The sequence below is a fragment of the Mauremys reevesii genome, linkage group 2, assembly GCF_016161935.1.
Source record: "Mauremys reevesii isolate NIE-2019 linkage group 2, ASM1616193v1, whole genome shotgun sequence".
NCBI classification, from domain to species: domain Eukaryota; kingdom Metazoa; phylum Chordata; order Testudines; family Geoemydidae; genus Mauremys; species Mauremys reevesii.
The window spans coordinates 180,638,977-180,651,556 of record NC_052624.1 but is presented as its reverse complement, the minus strand read 5'-3'; the positions used below and the strand labels follow the sequence as shown (position 1 = coordinate 180,651,556).

At 41.5% G+C, this 12,580-nt stretch overlaps 1 long non-coding RNA gene across 1 annotated transcript in view; it reads left to right on the top strand.

Annotated features, from left to right (window-relative positions):
- The window catches only part of LOC120396857, an 81,852-nt gene extending 69,813 nt beyond the window's left edge, over positions 1-12,039 (top strand). Inside the window, exons 2-3 of the long non-coding RNA XR_005593462.1 lie at positions 4,916-4,955; positions 11,992-12,039. This is a non-coding gene — a long non-coding RNA (uncharacterized LOC120396857). The remainder of the gene's footprint in view (positions 1-4,915; positions 4,956-11,991) is intronic.
- Positions 12,040-12,580: the final 541 nt, after the last annotated feature.

Genomic DNA, 12,580 nt, shown 5'->3' with positions numbered 1-12,580 from the left:
CTACCGAGAGCAATTAGCCCACTGGTGGTCATAATCATTGTGAAATGTATGTACAGATAATATGGAAGGAGTTATGTATCTGTACTAAAAAATATGTTCTTAAGGTCTTGGAGTCAAGGCTGATCACCAGGAGGTGACAAACCTCAGAAATGGTCCTTTCAGGCTGGGTGTTAAGCAGAGCAGTGATCTGAGGTGGAACTGGTAAGCTGGGGTGTGCTGCTGCTTTGAAAGCAGTGAATCTGTGAACACTGAGTGTCCAGTGGCTGGATACTCAGGGGAGACGCTTGCAGGGCTCAGGGTTGGAGTGCCCTAATTGCTAATCTATTAAGAGACAGCAGGGCCTGCATAGGCCTAGGGGGAGGTGTTCGCGTTGCCCATAGCTGGTGGAGTTGGGGCGCTGTCCTGTGGCAGACACAGATGAGGCTTCCCTACCCTAAGGGCAGGTGGTAGCAAGGTGCCTCACAGCTCTGGATTCCCCTGGGATGCATCATAAACTCTTTCTCACAACAGCAGCAGTGACGGTCAGCCAGTCATTCTCCTGTATCTTGCTGTGAGCTGAATGGTCAGGTGTGTGGTTTGGTTCTGAAAGTGGGCAGGTTCCCTTTACTGTGCCAGAGGTCTCACCTCACTAGTGAGAGCAGGCTAGATCTCCCATGGCTGGTGGGTGGAGAAACAGGACTCCAGGAGGGAAGGAATCAATGGTTTTAAAGTACAGTACATCTCTCTCAAGTCACTCCACCATTTGGCAATCCCACATAAGAACAAAGTTGGGGGGGAGGGGGGAGGAGGGAAGAGGTGATGATTACCCTGGACTATATCTTTGTTGTAGTTACACCGACCAATCAATCACTAAATATCATTTGTATTGTGTGTGCCACCTCTCTAATGATATTGGGCCAAATTTTGATCCCAGTTGCAGCTGGGCATACCCAGAGTAGCTCTACTGAAGGCAATGGAGTTATTCTGAATTTAGGCCCCATTTCTGGAAAGCACTTAAGCACATGTTCAAATCTATCCTTATTCAGCAAAGCAGCTACACAGATGCTTAATATGATGCTTTCCTGAGTTGGGAGGGTCTCTTAGTAGTGTAAATGAGACAGAGTCTGACCTATTATATGTGTAAGCATGCATGAATATATGTATGTGTATGTATATGTGTGTAAATGTATATATTAAGGGTGAAATCCTGGCCCTATTGAAGTCAAGGGCAAAATTCCTGTTGGTGTCAATGACACCAGGATTTCACCATCTATATATATATATATTTATATATATAGTGTGTGTGTGTATAAACAATGTGAGCATATAAAATAGATAATTCCTGAGGTTTAAATTCTGGTATTTACAAAACGCCCGAGAGCACAATAGAAACAGGTTTTCAACTAAGAAGCAGTGTTTGCTGTCTGCCTTTTACTTCCTGATCTCATACAGATACATTTGTATTTCACATGAAGAAGCCTTTGCAGGTGCACAATAGGCAATCAAAGCTCATCCCTTGCATATCAGGAGAAACCACATAACCTACGCACAGTTTGGCTTAATTCAGCAAGGTAAAAACCAGCAGCAATTAAGTGATGTCATCCCATGCTATCTGTCATTCTGCGTCTTTTTTGTCGGTACCCAAAATTGAAAACTTTAATTAAAAATAATTGAAAATAGAACCAAATATTTCTTAGCTGAGTTGTCCTTAAAAATATGAATGAGTCATTTAGATAACATTCACAATACCAGCAGCTCAGGGGCACTTTAGAGAATACGTTTCAGTGCAGAGACATTTGAAACAAAAATTGTAATGTTCTAAATGGAATTAGATGAGCGAAACTGTGTCGTACTGAGATGAAATATAAATAAGTGCTTAGGGCCCAATCTATGAAAAATGGATGCACTTTTTTTAAGCATTTTCTTCTGTGAAGGTTTCTCTTCTGTAGAACCCATCTGTGGGGTTGTTGGATTTTTCCCCTTGTATAGTAGAATGTGGTTTTGCCACTCACTTAAAGCCTTCTTTCAACTCAGGGTCTGTCTCTGTATTAAGCCCCCATGGACCTACAGAAGCCAAGGACAGATGGAAACAATAAGCATTTTGTGTTCAAATGTACAACCTACAGAAAGTTCATATGTTAAGTCTTGGAAACATTTCCAAAGAGGTTGCTTCATAAACAGTGTCCATATGGGGCAGATTTGACTTGTGCTGCTGTCTTTTGTGCAGATATTCCAGGAGGATTAATATGCTGTTTACTCTCAAATTAATACATAAAGTAACATTTATGGTAACTTGTTCTAAATCCCAGTCCCAGTTCAATCTCTCTCTCTCTCCCCCACACCCCAACCTTCAAGACTGTTCATCTCTTGTCCAGTCCTCCAGATCATCCCTTTCTTTATTTCCCTGATCACCATTAGAAACATTTTCCAAGACCCTGTTTTTTTTCATGCCAAAGCACTCACATTACTGATCTACTCTCCAACCAATAACAAAGGGCATGGAAGCATCCTCTTCTCATCCTCATCCACCATTTACTTTATGAAACTGCTAGAGAGCAATAAAAGGGGCATCTTTGCTTCTTGAACGGTGAACATGCAGCCTCCGCAGTTCTGCAAACCTCTGGTGGTGAGACTGAGTGATTAGTTCTAATGGTCTAAAAATTAAATCTAGCCTGTTGGTCAGCACATCCCTTGTCTCGCGCCGCTTCCCGCAGCCCCCATTGGCCTGGAGTGGCAAACCGCGACCAGTGGGAGCTGCAATCGGCCAAATGTGCAGTTACGGCAGGTAAACAAACTGGCCCGGACTGCCAGGGGGGCTTACCCTGATGGGCCATGGGCCAAAGGTTGCCAATTCCAGTCATAGTCTAGTAAAAATGTGTTATATACTTTTGGTTGGTTTTTTTGTAACCTGTCATTCTTATTACCCTTGCTCACTCGCTCTTAAATCTTTACTTTTGTTAATAAACTTAGATTTGTTTTTACTATAAATAGATTACAGTGCCGTGTTTTTATAAAGGACCAGATCCTGAGCTGAATCAGTCAAGCTGTGTGTGCACTGTTTCTTCGGACAACTCACTTGGTTGTTACCGTCAGTGTCCAGTGACCGGAGCTGGATACTATAGAGGAGGATGCTGGCAGAGGAGCTTGGGGGTTGATTTGTGTATGTCACTAGCCTGCACAGAGAGGGTGAGGTCTGCAGAAACCTGTATGTCAGTGATGGTGGGGCCAGAGGCTCTTGGTTTCAGGGAGCTGAACCGCAGCCGGCATACACAAGACTGCTTCACGCTAAAAGCAGGTAGTGACAAGGTACCTCACAACCCTGGGTGCCCTTAGGGAGCATCACAATTTGTAAATGCTGCTGTTCTTTCTCCTTGAAACAAATGACACCTCCCCCCTTCCATGAGTGAAAAGCAGAGAAAAGAGTTGCAATCGTAAGGTCAAATTATGCTTCCATTTTTACTGATATAAATATAAAATAACTTCATTGACTTTGATAACTGTTAACGATCATTTGTAGTTGTGTGTTATTTTGGAAGATAAAGAAAAAGTCCAATATATTTAGCCATGCACTTCCATGAGCCGTTCATTACTTCCATGGTTAAAGGTTTGTAGGTGGTGAGTCACAGAGAAAACTCATGTTCTGTTTATAGTGAAAGACCATTTCAGCTCCACAGAATATATTTATTGCAAAGACCCTCAGGAAATATCAATTGGGAGTTTTCTTTGTGGATTGTTGCCTCCCATTTGCCGAAAATAGTTATATTCCAAAGTCCACACAGCATGTCAACTTTGAGACTGGTATTCTAAAATGTGCTCCCAGATGATAAATTGCATACTATGTCAACTACATCTTTGTCATGCGATTCTATTTTCTATTTATAGTTGAAATGAAACACTTGAGGAAAAATTCTAAACCAAAGCAATTTCATAGAAATCTCATAAATTTTTCCTTATGTGTGCATCAGTTAAAAAACCCTCCTGTGCTATCTTTTCAGCTCTGCAGGAACTCTTTAACAATCAACTTGTTGTGAGATCAAAGTAGGAGACTCTCCAGCTTGTGAAACTCATAATGTATCCATATAATCTAGATAGCATGCCTTTTGAGTATACTTCCTTTCAAACGCTAAGGGGAAAGGACACTTAATCATCATACAGTGCAAATACATCCAAAATTTGATACAGTTTTTTGAATAAAAAACTATTATCTCCATAACAGATGAAATTATGTATTTACTTCCTTTGGCTCTTCTTTGCTTGCTTGTTTGAAGCTATCAGTCATTTCTATGAAGTATCTTGTGTACTTTGAAAACTTTCTTCCATATTTATAGCTTTCAAGGCCCAAACTCTTCTTTTCTTTCTTTTAAAGTACATCATTTATGCACCTTATGCACAATAATCTGCTCTGTTGAAGAGTTCAGGGTAGCAGGAACTAGAAAAGGATGCTTGTTTGAGATACCACTGTGAATGTCTGAAAGCAAGAGATGCATCCATCTCCTCCCACTATGTACAACCCTAATCAGCAGTTGTAAGCCTGGTTTGAATTAATGGTGTACTCAGTGACAATAGATCTTTCAGGTAACAATGACGGGAAAGTGATAATAACTCCAGTAATGTACCAAGTGATAAGTACATAGTGTGTATATGTTATGCACAGTCTTCAGCCCAGTTTCCTTTAGCTGCATTATTTGCCTGCAATTGGAAAAAAGAAAAACCTGCACATTAGTGAAGTGCTATTTCTTTCTGTTAGTTACTTGTATGCAAAGTGCATTTGGAAAGTGGGGGTTCATGAGAAATGAAGCATTGTGCTGAAGAAACATAGGGTAGAGGAAGATGAGTTGCTAAAGTAATAATGATGCTTACCCCTTTCTACAGCACTTTGAAAATGTAAAGAGCTGAGAAAAACATTGACTAATTAATTCTCATTTTTTTATTATAGCTCTAGCTCCATGTTTTAAAGAGGTAGTGCTGAAATAAAGGTAATTACACTGAGATTTAATATAGTTGCTTGTATGCTACTAAAGCTTTGAATCAACAATGATAGAAACTGTTATCACAGGGCAGGGGACAATGAGAACGTATGTCAGGCATAGAAAACGTAGAGAACAATGTTTAAATAATTACAGGGTTGTGAAACAAACTGCACAAAGCCATCACATTGAGAATTAAGGTGGATATGGAATCCTCTCAAATTGTACACATGTGCAGGAAACAAAGAACAGCAATTTGAGTTAGGGGTTCCTTAACTCTTAACTTTGAATTTCCTTTGTTAGCGTGAGTCATACACAGGGGGTTTGTTGTTTGTTTGGGGTGGTTTTTTGTTGTTTTTTTTGTTTTTGTGGTGTTCAGATTTCCTTGGCAGAGAGGGGAAAATAGCGACTGACTAGTAAATGGGACAATCACATCTCAAATCTAGGCCTGTCATGTCTCATGTCTCTCTGTCTGGGTGCAAATGCCCTAGCAGGAGAGCAGGCCCTCACTCCTGGTGGTGCCAGCCATTGCTTGTGGCTGCAATGTTCATGATGATGTGAACAGGAATAGGGGTGAACAGGAATAATTGTGCGGTAGCTTGAACAGTTAGTGTGTACATTTGAAGATTGGGAAGTGAAGATTTGAAGAGAATATCAGTCTATGGGGGAGGTTGTTGGCATTGAGATTTGAAGGGGTTTGGATCAGACCCAATGTGGATGTGGGAGAGTGGGGTACAGGTGGACATCTTTCCCAGTCTTCCTGGGCTTCTCTGGTGCCCAGGCTTCTTCTTGCTCTTGGGTGCTGCTTGGGCATACTAAGCTGCCTGGGCTGCTCCATCCATGCTGGGCTGCTGCCCCTGCCCACCACCCACTCTTCCCCTGCCTCCCCTGCACACTGCACATTCTTTTATGTCTAGGCAATCTATGGGATTAATGTCTAGGCTATTGATGGGATGGGATTTGGTGAAGGGGTGAAGGTGGGTTGATAGGTGGAACTCCACACAAGGCACAAGCACAATCACTGAGGCACACTGCACACCATCATGGCACAACATGCCCCATTGGGCAGCAGGGCAGCAGGGCTCTCCCAGGCACAGGTTCCCTACACCAGCCCCAGGGGCAGGGCCCCCCCCCCCCGCCCCAGTTGCATGTGGTCCCCTCTTCTTCCCAGGAACAGCAACAGGCCCCGCTCCCTCATGGGAGCAGTAGTGTTAGCAGCAGAAGTCCCCATTCACCCCCCCTGAAATGGCTGCCCAAATTCTTAGCCAGTAGCCCAGCTGTATCTGGGTATGTGCTTGATGGCTGAGGGGGTGGTGAGGTCACTTTTTTTCACACAGTTCCACAGGGTGGGTGGTGGCTGGGTGTCAGGGGGTGGGAGCAGTTGGTCTGTGGTCTGATATTTTTCAGATCGATGCAGAGAGAGGCAGGGTTGAGATCACCTTTACACATGGAAGCTGAGATGCCTTTTTTTATTTAAATTAAGGCAAAGTTACAAAAAACCATTAACACACTACATCATATATTATGTATTCAGGCTCGGGCTAATATTCAAAGAGCCTAGTTAAAGATTCTGCCTTGCTGGCTGAGGAGCCTTCCTCTGAGTGCCTTGAAAGGGTGAACACATTTCTAAATTCCCTTCCTCTTCTTGGTGCCTCTCTTGTGTCAGACTTGGTGTGAACCAACCTGAGATTCTGTCCTCAACATACGACTCTAGGCATGGCCTCTAGTGCCTGTGCCTTAATCTGGGTCTGTATAAAGCACTTACAGACTGTGGTAAGAGGCACTTTCTAAAGATGATAGGGTTCTTCATAGATAAAACCCCACTCCCAATGCCTATGGAACTAGGGATAGCCCAGGATTTAATACTATTCAAAAATACCCTGAATGCTCTTCTCTCCATTTATCTGAGACAATCTGGGGATGCAGCCTAGAAATTAGCTGAAAAAGAAAAATTACAGAATGTTGCAGGGACTGGAAAGATCACAATAGTTACTAAAACAGAACTGTGTTACAAAGGCCATTGATCACATTCAACAGCCGATTAACAAATAGTTCACTAATAACTGAGAGCCCAAGCTGGCAATGGTATATACACCAATAGCCCCTTGCACACCTGCACACAGTCCCATTGAAATCAGTGGAACTACGTATATGTTGGTAGAGAGATCAAATAAGCAGACAGATTCAATATTTTTAAATGTCAGGATTCCCAAATCTCCTTGATGGGGTTAAAAAGTCTCAAAACTTATTTTTTTTTAAATGAAGTTGTTCTTGATTAATTAGACCACACCAAAGCAGGTGAAATTGACATTGTTGTTTTACACCATAACTTAAAAGCACTTTCATTTTTTTCCTCTTCTCTTTCTCCTCTCTCACAAATCTTTTCTATCTCTTCTCTCTTCCTGATCACTGCACTCAGTTGACACAGTCTCACATAAAATTTGGGACTACTTTGCAAAATGGCCCCTCCATCACAAGGTTCGCATGCTCTAAATGCCAGCTCTGATTTTCAACTGCTTCGTGCCAGTTTAAATCAGATAAATTTGTTCACTGCAGTTCGTCTGTCTTGCCTATTTTTAACCAAACCTTTTAGCTGGCAGTGACAACAAAGTTCTTCTTTTGCTCAAAGATGGCTTGGTGTTCTATTTAACTGGGCTGCGGAGAGTAATTAGTAAATGTGTCTGTGCAGAAGCAGCAGTGATGTACACATGGGTCCAGTTTCTTTTAAAAATATGCAATAAAATTACTTAATTTCAAACATATGCCAGGTAATATTTTCCGTTATGAAAAATAAACCAACCAGTTTATGAGTATAAAACTATACTTGAAATGGTGTTTTCTTCTACTTGGAAATAAGGGAAAAGACCTTATAAATATTTGGATTGATTCAGCCACTAATTTCCAGAACTCATTTGCTATTGAAAGCCACTCACTGCCTAACAAAAAATATAGTCCATTTAGCTACTGTTTTGTCTCTTGTGTTGCACAAAAGCCATTGCCTTCTACAATGGTAACAGCTGAATGTTTTTACTGCTCATGCAGTTTAATTTGCTAGCTGCTGGATCATCAAAAATTCTAATCAACTCTGATCTAACGTAAAGTGCCACACAGCATTCATCATCTATTTTAGCCTTTAATGCGCCATGCAAGTTTTAATCAAAGGTATGCAACCGCTAGCAAAAAAGAAAGACAAGAATTATGACAGTGTCCTATCCAGACATCACAGACAGCAGATAAGTTTGCCCTCCCCATGCCAAGAACAAATGCAGTAGTATAAAAGGTGCCTCTGTTTGAAATGATTGCAGAAAAACACAACTGTGGTTTCTGGGGTACGTTTTCAGTACAATGTACAGACATCTAGCTGCATGACTCCCTGCAATGCTGACACTATATTAACAGTGCAGGCTCGCACACTGCAGCTTGCAGGATTCTCTTGAGGTGTATGAGCACCCTTAGCTGTCATTGCTTTCAATGGGAGCTGAGGGTGATCAGCCAGTGCTTTGCACGATTGGGCCCAAAGACCTTCCTTCCCCCCACCATTGCACCATTAGCATCATTTACATGTTTCTTATTTCAGTTGCACAGGAATAAATTCACCTCCCAATTTAGGAAATCCCAGGAAGGTGTATGACTTACTTTAAAAGGGTATTAAATAGTCATGATGGTTTGAATGATCAGAAAACTACCCTGTTTGATTTAAACATATGTTCTAGAGTCTGAAAGTGTCCATAGTTTGTTATTCCTAAGAAATATCCACATGGTAATTCAGGCCACATCTACACTACAAAATTATGTCAACCTAATTTCCATTGGCACATAGCTGCCATAGTTATTAAATTGCTTGTATATCTTCACACTTGGTTCCTTGGGTGAGCGGTGCCCATTCTCACCAGGAGTGCCTGTATCGATTGTATTGTCAGTGTGGGGCATTGTATGATGGCTCCTGAAGGCCAGTAACAGTCAACATAAGCAACACAGTGTCTACAGTGACACTGCATTGACCTAATTACATCGACTGTGACTTTACACCACTCAGGGAGATGGTCTTACTAAATCGGCATAGAGAGGCACATACATTGGTGGTAGCCAAATTTAAGTGAGGACCCTTCCACAGCTAGGTTAACTCAAGGCAACTTATGTTGACCTAACCATGAAGTGTAAACTAGGCCTTAGTATAGTGACAAATTCTGTATCAGCTTAATTTGGATAGACATTGACCTGAATCTTCAGGTGCACTGAAGCAGTCCCATCTCAGCACAGCTGGAGAGTTGCTGGTCAGAGGATGGTTTGGGCATTGGCACAAATATGAGCTGTTCTAACTTGAGCCAACTTGTGGCAGCCTTTGGCTGTTATGCCAGCTGAGGATTAAAGGAGTGCAGTACCGTCTGACTAGGCCGCCTCCTCTGAGTAGCAGGCATAGGAAAGGGAGATGCAGAGCTGACTTTGCCTCCTACGAGAGGGGTATCCTTAGCTGCCTGTTTAAATCAGTTTTCTGGAGGCATTTGCACGGCTGAAGCTATGCAAGGAAAGTGTGTGTGTGGGTGTGTGTGTGTGTAAAGATATGGCTCTCAAGATTGATCATGCCACCTTGAGAGTATATTCTGCATGAGATGTATTGATTTTAATTGGTTTCAGAGTGGCAGCCGTGTTAGTCTGTATCCGCAAAAAGAACAGGAGTACTTGTGGCACCTTAAAGACTAACAAATTTATTTTAGCATGAGCTTTCGTGAGCTACAGCTCACTTCTTCAGATGCATAGAATTTTAATTGGAGTCACATGGCTAACTCCTTACATAACAATTTGAAATTTAGAGGATAAAGCTATAGACTCACTTCCTTGTAGTCAGTCATTCCCACTAGTGTAAACGGGAGTTATACACGCATATCCATGAAAGCATTATCCCTTCCTAATGTGATGTGTCTGTGGTTCTGTCCTGCAAGGTACTGAATGCTCTGGCTTGATCCAGGAAAGCATGTGAGTATGCTTAACATAAAGTATGTGAGTAGTCTTTAATGGGACTCCATGTGCTTTGTTGATCGGGCCACAGTGCTCAGCTACTTGAAGGACTGAGCCCTGTCTGTCTTTCTGGACATGCATTTACACCACAGTCATCACCATAGTGTCTGAGCCCCGACTGAAATTATCACCTGTTTTGTCACTGCCTCTTGATGTGCAATATATATTATTTTGAAGTTTGAGATGAACCCAAGTTAAAAATCACTTCTGGCAACGTCTTAATTTGGGGAAAATTTGGGGCTAAAGCCTATCTCTACTTCCTGTTTTGGCCAATGTGTGCCGGTAATTTCCCATGCCACATGGGACCAAACCAGAAGGGTTATATTTTTCAGATTAACGTGTAATGGAAATGAGAATAAAAAAACCCCATGGTTTTCACCAAGGTAGTGTATCTACATCACCTCGTTCGTTGGTGTGGGTTTATTGTATTATTTTGAGTTCCAGAGGTGAATAATCAGTAGTGAAATACTGCAGAGATTTAGTTCCAGGTCACAGCTAAATAATGAAAAACCAGCAGTCACTGAGGATTTGATTTACACACTGCAATGACTATGTGATAGTCTCTTTTGTGAGAAGGAAAGTATCTCTCTGGAGACCACATCCTAACCAGTGGCAAACATTCAAGCTCCCTGATGCTTCAAATGTCAATTATACCAAAGCCTCTTATTGTATAATGTAGGTTTGTTATAATAATACCGTCTGGAACTGCAATAATAATGTGACTGAATTTCCAAACAGTAGAGATGGGAGGAGAGATTGATCAATACAGGACTAATGATGGTCTTGTTTTTCACTGAAAGGCTTGTGATAGGGTTTATAGCACTTCCTTCCGAAACCATGCTGTGCCGCAGTGTTGGTTTACTACCTGCTGTTATTGCTTTTGTATAAAAAGGTGTTAAAAAGACATGTCTGTCAAGTTTTAAGGTTGAGGGTTTGTTTTTTTTTAATGCATGTCACAGTTTCAGACACAGTGGGCTTGTCTACACTGCCCCAGAGTTCAGACTACGGAGGCGGGAATGGCATTGCTCTCCAAAGTGCTATTCTGTAACTCCCCTGTGTGGACGCTGCAGGCATGAACAAAGAGGTTCCTAGTTCATGTTAACATAGTCCACTTTAGACAGGACAATATTAATACAAACTGGGAACCTTTTAGTTCACTCCTGCAGTGTCCACACACAGTTACAGTGCAGCACTTTTCAGCATACTTCTGTTCATGCCAATGTAGTCTGGGGCAGTGTAAACATAGCCAAAGCTGTAGTTTTGTTTATCCAAGTGGATCCATCCTCCACTTTGTACGTGCAAAGTTTTTTCAAGCACTAACACTTGCATAAACACAGAATACACAAGAAAAATTCATTTGCACCCAATTTATTCTCTCTTTGTATAGGCCCAAGGTTTTTTCCTGGATAAGTGCCATTATTTGCATGCACAAGTGTTATGCAAAATGTAGTGTGCAAACAAAGAGACACAAGGTTGAGACCTGCTGGAATATGGGGTCCTTAATCTTGGCCTCTGAAACAGTGGGGAGAAAACTACAACCCTAAAATCTGATGAAACTTAAATACATGTTTGTGTGCATGCAAATGGAAGCCATGTTTTGATAATGCACCCTTGCATGTTGGGTAAAAAAACCCAGTCACTGAGGAAATAAAAGAATATATGAAAAATATTTAAAGTTTAAAAAAAAACCTCCAACATTTTCTGCAGTTTTACAGAAGATATTTCATTCCCTGATACGTTTGAATGATGGATTCCATGCATTTTGTTACCTGAAGTGAAAGAGATGGAACAAAATTATACCCTGCATATAATAAAAAAGCCTCTGTTGAAGCTCTTCATTACTGCACGTTTCAGAACAGAAAAGACAAACTGCTTGTGCAGTGGCACAGGTCCAATCTCTAACTAGAATCAATTGCTTTGCCAACACTGAACACAAAGGATGTTCATTGTTTGCAAACTGAGTTTTGTGCAGAGACACCTTTTCTTAATGCTCACACAACTGATGATCAGGTTTTTTTTTCCTTTGCAGAAACCCCTGCAGTGAAGAAACTACAGCTGATTCTGTGCTTCCCGTCCCAGAGGGCGGGGAAGCTTTTCACTTCACAGTGTGATTTCTTCATAATAGCTGCATGACAACAGCATGCCTATGTTTTGAAAAGGCAGTGGCCAATATTATAATGCAATTACTTATGTTAAGCTTCTCACTGGGTACTCTTTTACAAGAAAAAATAACTTCCCCTATACAGCCTCATAATATTCTTGTATGAAGTGTTGTTGTAGCTATGTCGGTCCCAGGATACTAGAGACACAGAGTGGGTGAGGTGTATTTAGCTGTGACACTCTGAGTAAGTTTCCCAGTCCTGAAGAAGATCTCTGTGTAAACTTGAAAGCTTGTCTCTCTCACTAACAGAAGTCACTCCGATAAAATATATTACCTCACCCACCTTGTCTTTCATAATATTTTTGTTACCTAGCTGAGATCTGACACTATACAATTGGTGATATGGCAAAAAAAAGTCTTGACACTTTTATGTTTAGCCCCTTGGACAGAGTAGATATGGCATCTACTTCAAGTCATCTTGACTGGGACTGTAATATTTTGTGTCTCCAGAATTTGG